Source organism: Vanessa tameamea, chromosome 14, assembly GCF_037043105.1.
Source record: "Vanessa tameamea isolate UH-Manoa-2023 chromosome 14, ilVanTame1 primary haplotype, whole genome shotgun sequence".
Lineage (NCBI taxonomy): Eukaryota > Metazoa > Arthropoda > Insecta > Lepidoptera > Nymphalidae > Vanessa > Vanessa tameamea.
In genome coordinates, this window is record NC_087322.1 from 9592409 (window position 1) to 9604302 (window position 11894).

Here is an 11894-nt window from a genome sequence, read left to right on the forward strand (position 1 = left end):
AATCTTCAAACCGGAACACAATAATACTGAGTATTGCTGTTAGACGGTAGAATATCTTATGAGTGGGGGGTACCTACCCATACGGGCTTGCACATAGCACTGCCACCAAATGAAGAGGTGTAATAACTACCTCGATTTATTACCATAAAGGAGTATATCTCAATATATATATAGCAGTATAAATTTATTATATATTACTTTTCCCTTTTTTACATAACATAAAATTTTAAAATCTATTTAAACCAATTATGTTCCATTACAGTGTCAAAGCGAATGTTAAAATGATTCACACCACAAAATATTTGCCTCACTGAATACATCAATTTACACAAACTCTTAAATCTCATACGCAAACATTTTAAACACGAGCACTGATCGAAAACGAACGGGGTGGCATTAAGTATCGTGAAAACCCGATATTAAACCACATTCAGCTTAACCTGGCCTATGGATTGACGTGGCATTACCTCGATCTCCCTTTATATTGCAGGGCAAAGGGAGAGGTAGGGGACCATGATAGATTGGACAGAGTTTTGATTCGAATTGTCGACTCGTCAAGAGGCAGAAAATCGCATCAGATCTGAGAGCACGTAAGGGATTTGTGATTTTTTTGGCGCTTCGTTTGCACTGAAAGTGTATAACATATATACATATGATATACTATAATATTTAAAGACGTTTAAGTCGGTTATAATAAACACGCCGTTTCGATACCGTGGAAAAAGTACATACGTATATATCACTAAAAACTTCAGTAAATATAAAATGTAGTAATAACTATGATATTTTTTTTTGGTAAATAGTGTGAAACATTTCAATTTTTACAATTTTTTATATTTAATAATTTAAATTAGTTCTAAATTCGTTTCTTCAAAGGTGACGTAGACGTATTTGTGTAGTCTGTTGTGTGTGATGTTTAAATAGCTATTGAATTTGCTTTATGTGAGAATATCAATTTTAGTTTTTGTTAAGACTCTTTGGAAGATTTTTTGTGCAAATATTTTTCTTCTATTATATTAATGTATGTATAACTAACACTATAATATTATCCTACTGTTTAATACAATACTAATTATAATATACTAACAAGTAGATGTTTCTGTGATGCTTAAGCACCAAAACCGTATTTTTGGAAAATAAGATTTAAAGTCCAAACTTTAAACCTCATTTTACAAAACTACCGTTTTGGCGCTTGAGATTTTCTTCCTTTCCACTGACGATATATATTATATATCAATAGTCATGGCATTCGGTTGAGAGCTATAGAAATTGATGTACCGGTATAAACAATTGGGCGGATATAAAAATCTATGAAAATAATTAAATTTCTAGGATACACGTATCAAAATCGCATGTCACCTTACGTCAGTTCTCAACGTTTAACGAATGAGATACGAAGCGAAGTCTTCCAGAATCGCACTGCTAGAGGAGAGTATTTTCACCAATTACGCGGTTTTCGTTTTTCATCATCATTCATTACAGACTCTCTTGTATTAAGATCTTATAAGATTTATATATTGTAAGTTATTAAATATTATTCCTCATCTTTCCATAGTAGGTATATTTTGATATATGACGCTGATATTCTATTTTGCCACATAATTCAAACAAACAGTTTGTCGACTTTGCTAATCAATCTCGTAAACTAGCAGTGATAGTAAGGGTATAATTAATACAGCCGTGTACACACATCGTGTTCAATTAGTGTGGATCGGTCCGACACAAGACTCGGATGACTGTGAACTACGAACATTACTACGAACATTTGTAAAATATATAATATTAAATTTTCTTCAATTTTTTGTAACGATTTAAATAATTATAATTTTATATAATATCCTTATAAACTTTTTCAATGTTATTAAGAATATTCATTTAATTTTTTAATAAATAAATATTGCAGTTTTAATATTAAATTGTGTTACTTGTTAGTAGGAATTTGTTTGAGTTCGTTTGGTTAGGTAACACAAACTATCGCCGAGCAGTCATACGTCGTATCACTTGTATCGTTGTATTACGGTTTTACGGGCGAGTGAGCCAGTGTAATTACAGACACAGAGATCTTAGTTTCCATGGTTGGTGGCCCATTGGCGAATTAAGGAATGGAAAGAAATACAACGTATCGAATCGCCGAATTTTTCACCATTGGAAGTATTCTTTTTTATTTTATTTATGTGAAGTATGTAACTCTTGAACTATTATCTAACCAATATTACTTGAATAATCAATAATATTGGCTTATGAAGTGTCAGTTATTAATTAACATACAAAGTAAAATAATAGAAGTTTTATACCCACCATTACGACCCAGCAGGCTCAGGCTTACCGGTGATTTTATTTTCAATTTCAAAAAGGAGCAACTAGGTTTATTTATATAGTTCACGTACGGCGTCTTGCTGACATAACACTTTAGCTAGGCTGTTGTAGCACATTGATGGTGTAAGTAATTAATATATTATTATTGTCAGTATATGGATAAAAATCGGCAGACGGTTTCGTCGTCTGATTTCTTTGACTAAATAAAAAAAATACTAAATGTTTAGTAGTGCCTTGTTCTGAACTATAAAGGTTTCAAACTATTTGTAGACCAAATGTCATACAGTATAACGAAAAAAATTAAATATCAGACGAATTTATAAGTTTGCAACTGTTGAATGTCAATTGTTTAATATATTTTTCACAATCGGGATCTCATTTATAATCCTTTTATATACTTTTTTTTTGTAATGTACTTAAGTCAACAGTTTCAGTTGATGGGTTAGATTTGGTTAGCCGATGCATTAGTCAGTTGGACGGCGTTTGTGTTCCAATCGAGATAATCAACTAAACCGCAGTATATGTATTATTTGACTATGCAACTAGGTAAACGAAAAAATTAAGGAACTAATTATTAGTTAACGAATATTTTAAGATAATATGATTAATTTTGAATTATATTTAATGAATTTGTCTTTTACGATAAAGATAGGCTTACGGGCAAATGGGCGAACCGGATAGTAAACGATCGTCACCGCCCAAAGCCATTGTACAAAATATTAACCAACCTTTGCATCACCAATGCGCCACCGGCCAACACTACTGACACCAACACGATATTACAATACTAGGTATTATGTTTGGCTGAAGAACCATCAAGTAAAACTGGTGCAGCTTTGGGCAAAAAAACTCCAAGCCAACTCCACACCAAGCCTTAATAGATAAGGAAATTTTAATGATATATATGTTGTAAATAATAAAGTAGGTAGTGCCATAAAATATATAATATGACCTTTTCAGTACTGCATATTAACAATATACTTATTACATTTTATTGCTTCATCAGTCAAGCTACTCTTTCCTTGGCTGTATCTTTAAACCCTCGTGCCTTGGATCTGATTATGAAAACAAGACAAAGTGCACTGACTTCCGCACACAATTATGAATCATAATTTCAACTATTTAAACTCCTAACATCAATCCTATGTATAATTAATATTACATAAACTTGTTTTAACAAGATATTTAAAAACGAGTAAACGCTAAATGTATATTTTACAAGTAACTAATTAATTAATTATTAAATTATAAATTAATAAATTTAATTTATTAAAAAACTTATAACATCAGTGTATGTTTGTATATTTTATTTTACAAAAAACATATTTTTAATTTAGAGGTGGTCGGTTCGTAACATAGGGGCGGTTAAATCGCAGCCTTTGGTAGTCGGCGAGATCAAAGCGGAATGAGAAAGCTTCAGAGGTCTTTCAGGCACTAATGAGGGCGAGGGTAGTTTTTGTTTAGCCGTCTCTTGTTTGTGTTCGTTTGATGTACTGTTTGGAACATTTTTTATGTGTGTTTGTAATTAAGCCCTGTGTAAATGGAAAGTAAATATGTATTTCCAAAATAAATATATTTTGACGACACGTCATGATTTTTTTTTTATTATTTTCAATCATTTAATTTACCATAACTACCTAATTTATGACGTAGAGATTTGACATTTGATATTATTTAAAACTTAATGTACGGAATTATTTAAATTAGGACCAGCCTTTATGACTAGTTATTGTAAATAATAACTACATTAAAAGCTTGCGTTATCCCTATGATAAGGATTTCAAGCGTTATCCATTTTAATTACGAGATTGCTAATCCTACGTATCTATATTGTAAATGTTAAAGATTTTTATGTTTGGATGTTTGTTACTCAATTGCGTAAAAACAAACAGACGGATTTAGATGAAATTTAAAAGATAGATAAGATAGCTTAATGTTTTCCTGACTAATTTCTGCCACGGCAGAGATTTTCAAGGGAGGCCAGTCAACTACGCAGGACATATTATAGTGCACTATTCCTTCATGATTCATTTCAGTTCATTCGATCAGGCAAAGGAACAGCGGCTTTAGGTGTTTGTTGAGACACAGGAGACACATTTCCAACTTTTAGACTCCGGACTGTTACTTAGAACTTGTATCCTAACTTAACACAGTCTACCTAACCTAAAACCTCCCTCCTGTAACGCGAGCGACGCCGCGGGCGGAAGCTAGTAATACAATCATATTTTAATATATTTCAGAGATATTTTGAGCGACTTAAAAGAAACAAAAGTCTTCGTTTTATTTTCGTTATTTTAGAAGATTATATTAAATGTAAAATAACCAATGATTAAGAATGTAGAATCTTCCGAGAGAAACGGATCGGGTTATATCGGCAGTTACTCTTTATCACCAATTAAATAACGTAGGTATATTGAGTTAAATTTATATATTCTGTCTGAAAATCTAAATATAATAACTACAATATTTTTCGACATAATTCTGTGTTGAGTAACATGCCTTATATCAATTTATTAATTAGTTTAGTTAAAATTCCTACATACATGTAACAAATTAAACATATATATCTTATGTATATAGAGATAAATGAACAATATAAATAAGGTGTAGTCTAGAAGGAAGGCAGCGTGGCAGTCGGCTGTCGTCTTGCGCGTCCTAAAAATCAATAGAGCGCCCTCCGCCTCCCCTCCTACCCCTCTACCTTTTGTTTTATCTCGTGTTTGGGTCAAGCGGGCCTCATCGTGGAATGAAAAACACTTGAGTTTTATACTAGAGAATATTATGTGAAAATATATATTGCTGCTATTTTTATAAATAAAGCCAGAAGCGAGTTTTATAACGTTCATTCACACGACAATAAGGCTAACTTATTGAAATTGTTTCTGATCACAAATTTATCACGTGACAATAACATATAGATTTACATTATTTAACGCAAGTAGACTCATAAGATTCTCTTAAGGTTTTTGTTATGCTAAATGATCAAATTCGATGTAAAACTATTCCCAGTTCGGAATGTAGATTCTACTGAGAACCAGCAATAATCAGTAGTCATTATTTTTCTCAAATGAAACGAATCGATTCAATAGTTAGTTCATCAATCGTCTCACCGACTAAATCTCAGTTAAAATTGAAATCGGCGACTTTAATTACTTTCGTATTACGAATTTATTCTGTTATTAGTATATCGTGTTTAGTTTTAACAGTTGAACCGCTGAACAAATTTTAAATGAATTAATTTTATATGAAGATTATTGACAACCTTACAATGATACGCGATTATGATACGTGTATCGTATACATTTTATAATTATTATAGTGAATTTCGTATATCACATTCTGATATTGCGAGTTGGTGATCTGCGATGAGTTTCAAGTTTCTTGTTACAGAATATCCTAACTGGTAATAGACTATCCGTTTAAATAAAACTATAAGTATTATTAGACGGATTTTGATAAAATTTAAAACAGAGATAGCTGATTTCCTCATATAATATATAGAATATCTAACTGTTAATTCCACGTGATAGAAAACGCGTGCGCAAGCTAGTAGGTAAATATATATGTGTATGTTTAGGTGGGCCGTGCCTAAGCAGGTCAAAGACTGAAGCCGCGTTGCACGTTACAAAGCTTAACATTTTCCTTTAAAGACATACAACGCGTACTCTCATTAAGTAGGTATAACTTGTACTCAATAACTAAATCTTATTTGAGTTCAGTTGTAATGAGGTAAGTATGTTACATTTTTGTTTTATACACGATTTCGTATAGCGTCGCATTGAATGGTGAGTTTATTACAATTATGAAGTCTTTTACATCCGTTTCATCAAACACTTGAATTTATTACAATACATATTGTTTATGTGGACGCTTACAATTAACAGATCGGTATAATTATTTTTTTTCCAGTCTTATTTTTACACAGTCACCTCACACACACAAAGATATCTTGTGGAATCGATTGTCACTCATAATAATGCACGTCGATAATTTATAGATAGTGGAGGGGCGCGCCTTCCCGACTGTATGTACACTCATACGGTAATACTATTATCTTAAGCTTCGTATAGTGTTGCCAGAGCGATGATATACGTACTGTACTGTGTTATATAATTTTTCAGTCGTCACGTAGAGTTATGAACAATTAGGGCGGGTACAACACGATTGGCGGGGTCGTGACCCGCGGTATCAACCAATCGGGGTGCAACCCGCCTCCTGAACCCGCTGAAACAACTTACCTGGTAATTAGAAGTTAGAAATACGTGTTTATTAAAATGAGTTATGTATAAAAACGGTTTATTGAGAACGAATTCTTTATTTAAATTCATCTTATAAGGCTCGATTATAGTATTCAAAAACACTTTCGTTTAGTATCTATAGGTAAATTATAATTGTCTAATTTAATAAATTTTAAATGACAGCTGACGTTTTCATACATATAGTTTCCTATATTTATGAAACTTTACAATACTTTCTGATATATATATATATATATATAAGTACGTACTTTCTGATATATGTAGCAAGCCAATGCTAGTAAGCAAAATGATAATTACTCAAATATTGTAACTTAATATTACGCAATGATGATATAATCTATTTTCAATGAATACTATGTGTTGAAACCTTTACTTTAATTGTAATTATTGTATTGAACAGCTGGTCTGAGGCTCAAGATCATGAAAATGATTTTCATTTTGATTTCCTTACCATTTTATCTGTGGAATCTTTCGACGATGTTTTATAATCTGTGTTATTGTGTTCTGGTTAGACTTAACGAAAGCCACACTCTCTCATTCAGGGTGAGTGAGCCAGGCTAATAATCTCTTATACCTGCTTACCTCTGTACACTATAGCTCAATTACAATGAGCTACAATATTGCTTTCCACGGTGCTCGTATCATAATATAAATGTTTGCTTAACAAATTATTTACCACGCATGAAAAAAGTTAAGAGATATTATTTTACGACGAACGAAGTAGAAAACAATCATCTTTATCTTCAGTTATAAAAAAATGCCATTATCATAAACACAATATTTCTTAACGCTTATCTTAGTCGATAATTCGTGATGAGTGATCCCCGGGGAGTGTTTCCCTCGGCAGGGAGTTTTTTAGTGGTAACTTAGGTTTGCCGAATGTGTTTTGTACTCGTATCTTTGAGATGTCTGTTAAATACCTAATGTGTTTTTTTTTTTGGTTATTTAATATTCAAAATACATACACATTTAAAGGTATTAAGATTTAATTTCAATATTCATTGAATAAAACATTTAACAAATTCATATTTTAACCTGTAGTTATTAAAAGTTAGTAGTTATTCAAAGTTAAACGTATTCAAAGTTTAATAAATTATGACTATTAAGTAGTTTAATTATAAAAAAAGGATAATAATATTCTTGAACAAGCCATGATGGTTTTAAAGCCCTTATTTATTGTAATTAATCTCGGTTTCGATGAAGGAAAACATTGTGAAGAAACGTATATTAAATTCCAAATCATCTCCTCGAGTGGACTGGAAGTCTGTGCCCAGCAATGAGCCATTCACAGTAGGTGAAAATTCGTAGTCTCAATTTTATCAGATAGACTAATTTTAGTATAACAAGTATTCTTTGCTTTGAGTGTTATTGAAATAAGTAAAATATATTTTTTATAATATAATTTTCTCATAAGTGTACTTTGCTTTAAGACGCCACAGATAAGCGGGATGGCCGACAATAAATGGCCTTGTTTATGTTCTGTTATCAGCTACGATATGTGTGTGAGATCATTCCTCCTTATAGATTCTAGGACCGCCAATATATGTGGATATATTGATGTGGAATGAATTATGTAGGTGAACTTTACTCGTATATCATTTATTATAGAATATCATGTCAATGAACTCTAAGACAAAGCATTCGAAATTCGGTCATATTTACCTATATACAATATCTATCTTTCGTCCTCAAATTACGTATAAAATAATTTTCATATTCTTAACTAAATTATTTTAAATTATACAAATCCATCCATAGTTTCATAACATTGTTAAAATGTTAGGTATATGTTTCTGACACGTTTTTTTTTTTTTAAATATGTATTATGTTAATAACATTTTGTGTAATGCATATACCCAATGGACAAATTGTCTCCTTTGCTGACGATACTGCTATTACCTTCATCGGTAAATCTTGGCCTGAACTCCAAACTATAGCCCAGAATGGACTGAACTCCGTCCAGCATTGCATCCACTCTCTGCACCTTACAATCAACGCTACAAAAACTAATTTAGTAACTTTCTCCATTCGTTCAAACTCTCAACCAAAAACTCCAGTTTTCCTCAAACTTCACTCTTGTTCCAATAAAAACAACCCAAGCTGTCAATGTCCATCTATAACCTCTTCTGAAAAAATTAAATATCTTGGAATTGTTCTTGACAAGCATTTAAATTTTAAAGATCATATAGAGTTATTAACAGGCAGAGTGCGCAAATTAATTTATATTTTTAAAACACTAAGACATGTTGCTAATTTTTTAGTGATTAAAAAAATTTATTATGCATTATGTCAATCTCTCATTGTATACTGCATCTCATGTTGGGGTGGTGCACCAAAAACTACTATGAAACCCTTAGAAATTGCTCAACGTGCCATCTTAAAGGTGGCAACTTTTCGGCCACATCTCTATCCCACCAATCTGTTATACTCAAATTGTGGGGTTCTTAGCGTAAGAAAATTATTCGTATTAAATTTAATTATATACCAACATAAGAGGATTCCGTACACCACTATTGACAAACGACGCAAAAATAACATTTGTTGCTTACACACTCCAAAATTTGTTTTCACTAAACGATTCGGTTATTATCTTGGTTCTTACTTGTATAATAAGCTGAATGCAGAACTGTTTATATATAAATTGCCACTAGCTCAGTGTAAAAAAATGGTATTTGCGTTCCTGCTTAACATTTTTACTTTTATTAGTTTTGAGAACAAATTCATATACCCACTAAGCTTTCATTCAAAATAATAAAAAAAAACATTAAATATCCAAATGAATTTTGTTAATACTTATTCCTGTTTTATCACGAAATATCATAAACAATTATTTTTATTTAAATAAGTATTGTTACTATGTAAGCGTTATTAAGTTTGAAACATATTAATATATACATAAAACGAAATTAGCTAACTATAAAAAATATATAAATATATTTATGAACCTACACCCCAAAGTGGTACCAACAAAATTTGGTACTTAACCTTCTATAAGCCGCACTTTTGCCTGTACGTTTATAAGTTTAACCTGATTAACTTAATAAATATAATAATAAATGCTAAAGCAGGCTAGTAACGCCTTCTTGTCTTAACAACTCAACCGATGAAATTTTGCATAATCGTCTTCAGGGGTGCAGACATTAAAATGGAGTACCTAAAACCTTCAGTAGAGAGTGCACTTGAGTTTACGCACAAACACGTGTGCACTCTTGTGCATCAATATTTCTCGGGCAGTCACTTTTAAAATTGGTCTCCGTGGCCACAAAAATTCAGAAGGACATAAACACAATAACAGCTTATTTAGAATAACAAAACGCTATTATTCGATTTTTTTTTTATGTTATAGGTGGCAAACCAGCAGGAGGCTCACCTGATAGAAAGTGACTACCACCGCCCATGGACATCTGCAACAATGGGAGGCTTGCAGATGCGTTGCCGGCCTTTAAGGAAGGAGTGCGCTCTTTTCTTGAAGGTTCCCAAGTATCGGTTCGGAAAAACCGCCGGCGGTTGTTAGTAAGTAACGCTACTAGATATTTGAAAGGTTGTTTTATCCAAATTTGATGTGTGTACACTTCCGTGCATCAAAGAGCGCGTAAGGTTGGTTAAGTTCTGAACTCTTTCCGGTCGATTCGGATTTGGCGTCCCATCGGATTATGAGAGATACAAAAAATAGTGCACCTGTATTTGTGCATTTTAATATGTCCTGCGTATTATGTTAATCTTGAGATTTGACCGCCGTGAACGCAATCGGTCAAGTCGGCATCATGACCTCCAAGTAAACTTTTTACCTTTGTGTGAAATAATACAATAAAATAATATGTATTTATTTTAAACCAGGTGAACCTGTGCGAAATTTATAAGGCTTTACCTATAGCACACAAACTGTCCCATTTTACTCTCTCGAGGGATGAATTATGAAAAGTAGCCTAAGTCCCTAACCCCGGGACTCAAACTAACTAAATCGGTTTAGTGGTTTACAGATAGAGTAACTTTCCCATCTATAATATTAGTACAGTTAACAATATACTCGACGTATTACGTTGTTTTATAAGTTGTGTTTTTACGGCTTTAGGTACCTACGCGAGCTACACCGCGAGCCTAAACTCAAAACGACCATCTTAACTTGCATGTATTACACTTCGATATTCATTTGTTACTTGCAATGGTCGCTCTCATTGAAGGTAATCAAAATCACTTGTTCAAAATATCGAGGATGTTGATCATGTGTGTCGCATCAGTGAAACATGTGACCGATTACATCACAAGTCGTGATAATGAGGTTCTTTGATAAACTTCGACTTGCTCTTAATGATACCACGTTTTAGTGATAAAATCATTTCGATCATAATATTTATATTCCAGTGTTTTATTTAAACGTATAAAAACAACATATTATTATCAGATTTGTGCTAAATGTCCAATTACATATTGTTAAAATGATATACAACTGTATAAGATTTTAAATTAACATGGTTATTTTTATTACTAACAGTATCTAAAACGTGATATTTACCATGTTTTTTATTTTTATTTGGTGGAGCTCGATATTTCGACATTATCTACGAATGTCTTGTTCACGAGACTAGATTTTCTAGTTCTCCACCAAATAAAAATAAAAAACATGGTAAATATCCCGTTTTAGATACTGTTAGTGATATACAACTGTATTGTAATAATATGTGAATAGATTGTATTATTTGACGTAAACAATAAAACGTATGTAACGAAGTTTATATATGTATTAAATAGTAGGTACAGTGGCCAAGCAACTCGCTTCTGTGTGAACGATCGCAGGTTTAATAGCAGCTCATGATAAAATATTTATTACTTAATAAATTTTATAAAGACCGTTTTCATAATTTAATTTACAATAAATATAACGCAAACTTTTGAACACCGAAAAATTATATGCTATAAAGAATTACAAATTATAATGTTTCATCGTAAAATTAAACTCAAATGTAATTTCATCGACGTATAATAGGTATTATTAAATACGTAGGTATCGTGTAAGAGCCCACTCGCTACGATTATTTCTAATTGATACTGTTAAAGTTAAATAACACTGTGTTTACCGAGAACAAATGGCATTCCTCAAGCGTTTCCGGACATACACACAATTAGGGAGAAATCCGTAATCCTCATTCATATCACTGACCGTATAATATATGACCCACTCACGATTTCGATCACAAATTAAAAAAAAAAAGAAAAACAGGAAGACAACTTCAATACCAGTGACGACCAGTAAAGTCTCTATAACTGGTGTCTCAAATAATTATTATTTGCTTTTATATATGTAACCTTTAACAGCCCTAC